Source organism: Mya arenaria, chromosome 5 (assembly GCF_026914265.1).
Source record: "Mya arenaria isolate MELC-2E11 chromosome 5, ASM2691426v1".
NCBI classification, from domain to species: domain Eukaryota; kingdom Metazoa; phylum Mollusca; class Bivalvia; order Myida; family Myidae; genus Mya; species Mya arenaria.
In genome coordinates, this window is record NC_069126.1 from 50,029,448 (window position 1) to 50,036,386 (window position 6,939).

The window sequence follows — 6,939 nt, forward strand, 5'->3', positions numbered from 1 at the left end:
TGAATTGTGTGTGGATTATATAGGAGGTAGCAAGCAGATGGTAGTAATAATAATGAAAACTTGACCAAAGAATACGAAGACTTTCAGTTAAATAAATTAAAAGAAATAGAAGAAAAGGAAAAGGTCAAAGAGAGAGCAAAAGCTTTCAGTAGTGTTTACGTTGATACGTTGGACTCACAGGCAGTGCTTAGGCCTTACAACTCTCTTTTCAGTAGCTAAGCTACTGTATAAAACTATGTGACCATTTGACCATTTATTTGTTTCGATATAAACAAGTATTTTGTCACCTTTGGAACAAGACCCAGTGCAAACGGGGCTCCTCCGAGGTAGCTACATGTCTCATAAAACACTATGTAAGTTTGTTAAAAAGGTTATGTCGAAGAGATTGTGTACATCTCTGACAAAACAGAAATCAGTATGTAATATTATCCATTCTGTTCACACTTTCAATTACCACAACTCAAACCCCTAAGTCACAAGTTCCTTGTGTCAGGACAATCTCAAATGGAATGTGATTCTGTTCACTCAACTTTAGAAACAGCAAAAAAACGTCTGTGTGTGTTCGTCGCATTGGATTACACATATTCAACCATGTGGTAGACTACAAGGAATTGTAAAAATACTGTCCAAACTTAAAAGTGTCCACCTCCGGTAGGCGCAGAAAGTGGCTAAAATCCTCACCCAAAAGTGTATTTATACAATTGAAATGGACTCATTTCTAGAGATAGCTATACAACATGTCAGCATAATAAACATAGATGTTGTGCCAGTCATCAGACGATGAAGATGAAGATAATTATGATGAATAAACATGAGTATTTCATTATGAACCGATTAATTTTTCATCTGGAAAATGCTTTCCTTTTGCAGTAGAACTATTTACTGTATAATCTACTACTAACATTGAAGACGTCTTCAACGAGCTTGCAGTCGGTGACTTGGTTGCAGTTTACGATAAAGCATGGTATGTTGAAAAAAAGGGCTCACAAGCACCGGAAAGTCATCACGCATGTTCCGACTTACAGAGGAAGACAAAAATATCATTGAAACAAGATTTGCAATGTCAATGGACCAGAATGATGAAGTAAATGCGACATTTAGCCACTAGAAAAACTATTATTTTAAAACTAGAAGGAGAATCCTCACAACATGTACGTCACTACAGATACTAACGTTACTATCTTCAAATGAATCAATTATAGTGTAAAGGAAAACAATAAGTAAACAGCTGATTGTTAGATTAAACGTTCTTGTTGAACAATTGCGTTACTCTGTATATAATGTGTAGTTGCAATGTACTTAGTTAATATAGTTCATACGTGCTCTAGTAGATTCTGTTTCACTGCATTTCCCACGTGTTAACTGTGTTTATGAATAATGAGAATGGATCATAAGTGAAAATTGTTAATATGTTTAATGTTCAGTTAAATGTGTCTTTAAGGAGTTGACTTCAAGAACTCTTAAGTGTTTTATCATTGTAGAAGTTACTTTTCTGGCTTTAAAATGGAACAGTACCATACGGTACTATGCATTAAGCCTAGGTTTTGTAATCAAAAAGAAATACTTAATGTGTTGACTTACGCTACAGTTTTCCTTATGTTTAATCACAATCATTGTTTTGAACCAAACTAGAAATTGTTCAATCCTCTGATGTTTTGTGACTTCATAATGAATTAATCTCGGACTTAATTGACAAATCCATTGTATACTAACAAAAGTTTGCATATACAATGGTTTGAAACAATACGCAACAAAAGAAAGTTGTTTTAATGTTTTTATTGATGTTATAATTGAAAGTTCAATAACCTGAATTGAATGCAATTATTCATATAACACATTTGTACTTGGTTTTAAAACAATATGTTAGATGCTCAGAACAACATAAGACACAGTTTTACAGGAGATCAATGTTAAAAATCAAACCTACCTACAGCTTTTTAACCACAGTGGTAAACTATATGTTAACTTAAAACAATAACTAGCTACTCATTTAGTCGTACAAATTTAATACCCGGTATCCATTTTTTGTTAAAGAATTTTTAGGAAGTGGTCCATATAAGTCAATATATTCAATTGCATATCACATGAAAATGGTATCATAAAGTTTATTTTTTGAAACAAATGATACTCAAATCAGCCTTAGTATTTATGAGCGTAAAGGGATTTTATAAATAATCTTTATGAAAGGAACATAAAAGTGAAATACAGCTATTAAATAGAAATTATGATACAGTGTTTATAGGCATTAATTTGTAACTACATTCTCCATATGAAATTCTTAGTTGAAAGTGTTTTATGTTCCGCTAGTCCACCTAAATGGCCGTCAACGAGTTTTTTGACGCTTTTTTAATTTGGCAGACTCGAGACGTCCACAATCACAGCAAAATGTAGCGAACGGTCCTTGTGCAAAGAATCCTCGCGACCACAATTTCTCTTTAATAATCTCAAATTTCTACAAAAATATTATTACCTAATATTAAACACATATTTATTTATGTCATTATGCCAAAAAACATGTTCAGATAGATGTTTAAAACACTTACATGTGTCTATTGTTTATCAAGTATCCCGATATCTGTAAATCTTGGACAAATCTGACAGGTTGTGTACATGTATAAAAATGGTATTCGTGACCCAGACTATATTTATGTGAAAATAACGACTCTAAGGGAAAAAAATCAATCCAGTTTAGATCACTGTCGGGAATATATTGAACAATTTTGTTTTGTTTGAACATTATTATTCAACATCGATGCATAATATTACTATATATATATATATATATATATATATATATATATATATATATATATATAAATTCGCCCAGTGTTAATTGGTAGAGAGTTGAAGCGTTACAGGGAGAATAAGAAATAGTAAAAAAGTATCCCTGATCGCTCATTATTGTAGCTAAATGTTCTGCGTGACTTTTTGATATATTATGATTAAAAATGTTTGCTTAGGTAATTGAAAGTCCCTACCTCATGTATAAAAACAAAATCATCATTGTTTACTTCTGTACTGTAGATAACAAATATTCCCTGTCAAAAAATCGGTACGAAAGGAAACAACTCTGCTCAAAGTTAATATGCATTAAAATAAAGGGAGATAATTGTACTTGATGAAATGACTCGTACATTTAAAATGCAGCCTACATTATATGATTTCAGTTAAATACCACTTTAAAATATACATTTATATATATAAAGAGAGAGAGAGAGATAAGTCAACTTTGAAATGTCCATCCATTTCCACTCAACCTAATTCTAAAGAAAAGTCAACCTCATAAGTGGATCTCACTCACCAGTCTTGAAATTTAAGTATCTCGATTGCGACCGTCGGCGCATCACTGATGTCATTTACGTCACCGTTCCCATTCACGTACAAGGTTTTCATTTACGCTAAAATGTCACAAAAGATAACTCAGCATCCCTGAACGTGCCGAGGCCTGCACCTATTTTGTCCTTTAGGGGACCCTATTCCCTATAAATTGCAACTGTGGTGTGTCTAGGACATTATTTGGTCACCGATTTCTAACGCCTCAAAGTGTCAAAAAAAAGAAGATATCTCCGGGACCACGAATGCTAAGGAGGTCGGGACGGGTCTTGAAATTTAGGTATCCCGATTACGCGATCCTCGACCCATATCAAACCCCACCAGAAAAGCTAACCCCAAACGAAGTCATAGAGTTGCTTACTTTCAAACATTTCATTGATGCTTTGCCAGATACCGAGGAGGATGTCCAAAAGTTCATCTGAAAAATGAAAGTTCAAGCGAAACAAAATGCACAAAGATGTAGAGGAAAGCATAATGTGCGTTTGTTGTAACCAAATGAAACAGTAACAGTTTGGGAAGGCTGAGCACCCATATGTGAGAAGTTATTGGCCAGTTGATTATCAATTGACCAGAATCGAGGTCAGGGAAACCCAAATTAGTCGAATGCGAGGTCCGATAACCGACCAGGTCCACCACTCGGAATGCGCAAGCGTGGCAGCTAAAGATTAAAATTCAAAAGACAGAAACTCATATAAGTTTAAGAAATGATTGTAACGGCTACTGGAGAAATTGCTTCATTCCTTGGTAATCTTAGTGTAGGGTCAAAACAATATTCTTATGATGTAAACATTTTACAAGTTTTAAAGGAAACATGGTACTTGAATTACCATTCAACTTGAACAATGGTTGGATTCCGTTAATGATAGCAAATGTAGGTGACATTGTACAATAACTCACATTTTACTAACTACGAAACTGTGTATGAACCAGAGATGAAGCAAATTTTATGAACGCAATGTGGAATTTCATTCACCGTTAAAATGATAAAATCCTTATTGACTAACAACCAACATGTCTTTAATAATCATTGTAACCGGCAATTCCCAGCCCATATGACAAGCTCCGTATCGTATTCCATACTCGGGAAGCATCTGAATGTGAAATAAAAAAAAAGGTTAACCAGGGTGTAATTGGACAATCAGAGTCCGTGGTGTTGTCCAATATTCATGGTTACCTAGCCAAACGGTGTCATGACGTAGCGTAATTTTGAGTATAAATTATTGTGCAGTTCGAAGAATGTTCCACAGCTTCCTTGATTGATGCATTCCAATGATGCATCATTTCATAGATTACCAGTTTTTATTTGTGAATTAAAGCATATTATTCACTAGGTAAATACAAACATTACCGAGTATTATATGTTACTTATAATGCTTACATGTAATAAGCTGTTAAATATTGTTTGTTGTTATTATGATTTGGGTAGGAAATGGTACGGTCCGGCCAGGTCCATTCTCGTTCAACAGAGTGATGATGCTATACGTAAATCGTTACAATACGTTAGATTGATAATGAACAGTAATCAATGAAGTTTTATAAGTGCACGGTAGTAGTCGGTCATGTTATACAAGAAATTCCTTTGGTCAAGTGTGAGAGTGCAGCTTTAAGGGTTGTAAAAGGCTTATATTTTTGGCGTTTTCTTGTACATTCAGTCACATTGTTTAAGTTTCTTTAGATAATTCAAGCCTTTTAAAAGCAATTCTTCGGTCCACAATATCGAAAGTTTGCACAAATGACACATTTCAATAAAAGTGAAATTCCTTCGGTCAAGTGTGAGAGTGCAGCTTTTAAGGATGTGAAACGATTATATATTTGTAACATTTATTTAGTTTCTTTAGAAAACTCAAGCCTTTTTTAAAGCACCCATCTAGGTCCGATATTACTAAAACGGCTCGAGTTTGGTCGTCTTCCCCGTTGATTTGCGTTTCAATTCGAATTCTCGTCAATTACGTCGTCTTACGCCAACTGGAACGTCACATCCTCGTCACTTTAGTAGTCGCCCATGTTAGATAAAAAGGAATATATCGAAAGGTTCCTCAAATGGCACATGTCAAGATAAATATTTTTGCAATCGGTAAATGTGTGAGAGTGCAGCATTAAAGATCTTAAAAAGCTTATATTTTGGCGTTTTATTATCCATTCAAGTTTCTTTAAAGCAATTCTTCGTCCGCAATAATTCACCTCCTTGACATTATGAAGAATATATACTGGTTTCGGGCGGTTAATAGGTCGGACATCTACGAATTGGTCGAAGAACATCTGCTCCTCCGCTTTTGGTCATTGTGCCCGTTGATATGCGTTGCAATTTGAATTCTTGTGAACTACGTCGTCCTGCGCCAACCCGAACGTCACATCCTCGTCACTGTAGTAGTCGGTCACTTTATACAAGAGAGTTTTATATCGAATGGTTGCACAAATGGCACATTTCAATTAAAGAGAAATTCCTTTGATCCTTAAGTGTGAGAGTGCAGCTTTAAGGGTTGTAAAACGCTTTTATTTTTGGCGATTTCTTGTACATTCAGTCACATTGTTTAAGTTTCTTTAGATAATTCAAGCCTTTTAAAAGCAATTCTTCGGTCCACAATATCGAAAGGTTGCACAAATGACACATTTTAATAAAAGTGAAATTCCTTCGGTCAATTGTGAGAGTGCAGCTTTTGAGGATGTGAAAAGATTATATGTTTGTAACATCCTTAAGTTTCTTTAGAAAACTCAAGCCTTTTTTTAAAAGCACCATCAATGTCCGTCATTACTAAAAGGCTCGAGTTTGGTCGTCTTCCCCGTTGATTTGCGTTTCAATTCGAATTCTCGTCAATTACGTCGTCTTAAGCCAACTGGAACGTCACATCCTCGTCACTGTAGAAGTCGCCCATGTTAGATAAGAAAGGATTATATCGAAAGGTTCCTCAAATGGCACATGTCAAGATAAAGAAAAATGCAATCGGTCAATGTGTGAGAGTGCAGCTTTAAAGATCTTAAAAAGCTTATATTTTGGCGTTTTATTGTCCATTCAAGTTTCTTTAAAGCAATTCTTCGTCCGCAATAATTCACCTCCTTGACATTATGAAGAATATATACTGGTTTCGGGCGGTTAATAGGTCGGGCATCTACGAATTGGTCGAAGAACATCTGCTCCTCCGCTTTTGGTCATTGTGCCCGTTGATATGCGTTGCAATTTGAATTCTTGTCAACTATGTCGTCCTGCGCCAACCGGAACGTCACATCCTCGTCACTGTAGTAGTCGGTCATGTTATAAAAGAGAGTTTTATATTAAAAGGTTCCACAAATGGCACATTTTAAGAAAAGAGAAATTCCTTCGGCCAAGTATGAGAGTGCAGCTTTAAAGGATGTAAAATGATTATATATTTGGCATTTCTTGTCTATTCAGTAACATTGACATAAGTTTGATTTGAATTATGTGCTTTGAACATTTATTAACTGTCAATATATATTGGTTTTTGGTGGCTAATAGGTCGGCTACCTACGAATTCGTTCAAGCAATTCAGGGTCTGGGAAACCACAATCGGAGAGTACACGCAATGTCCATCATCAGCGTTTGAACGTCTTCCCCGTTGATTTGCGTTTCAATTCGAATTCTCGTCAATT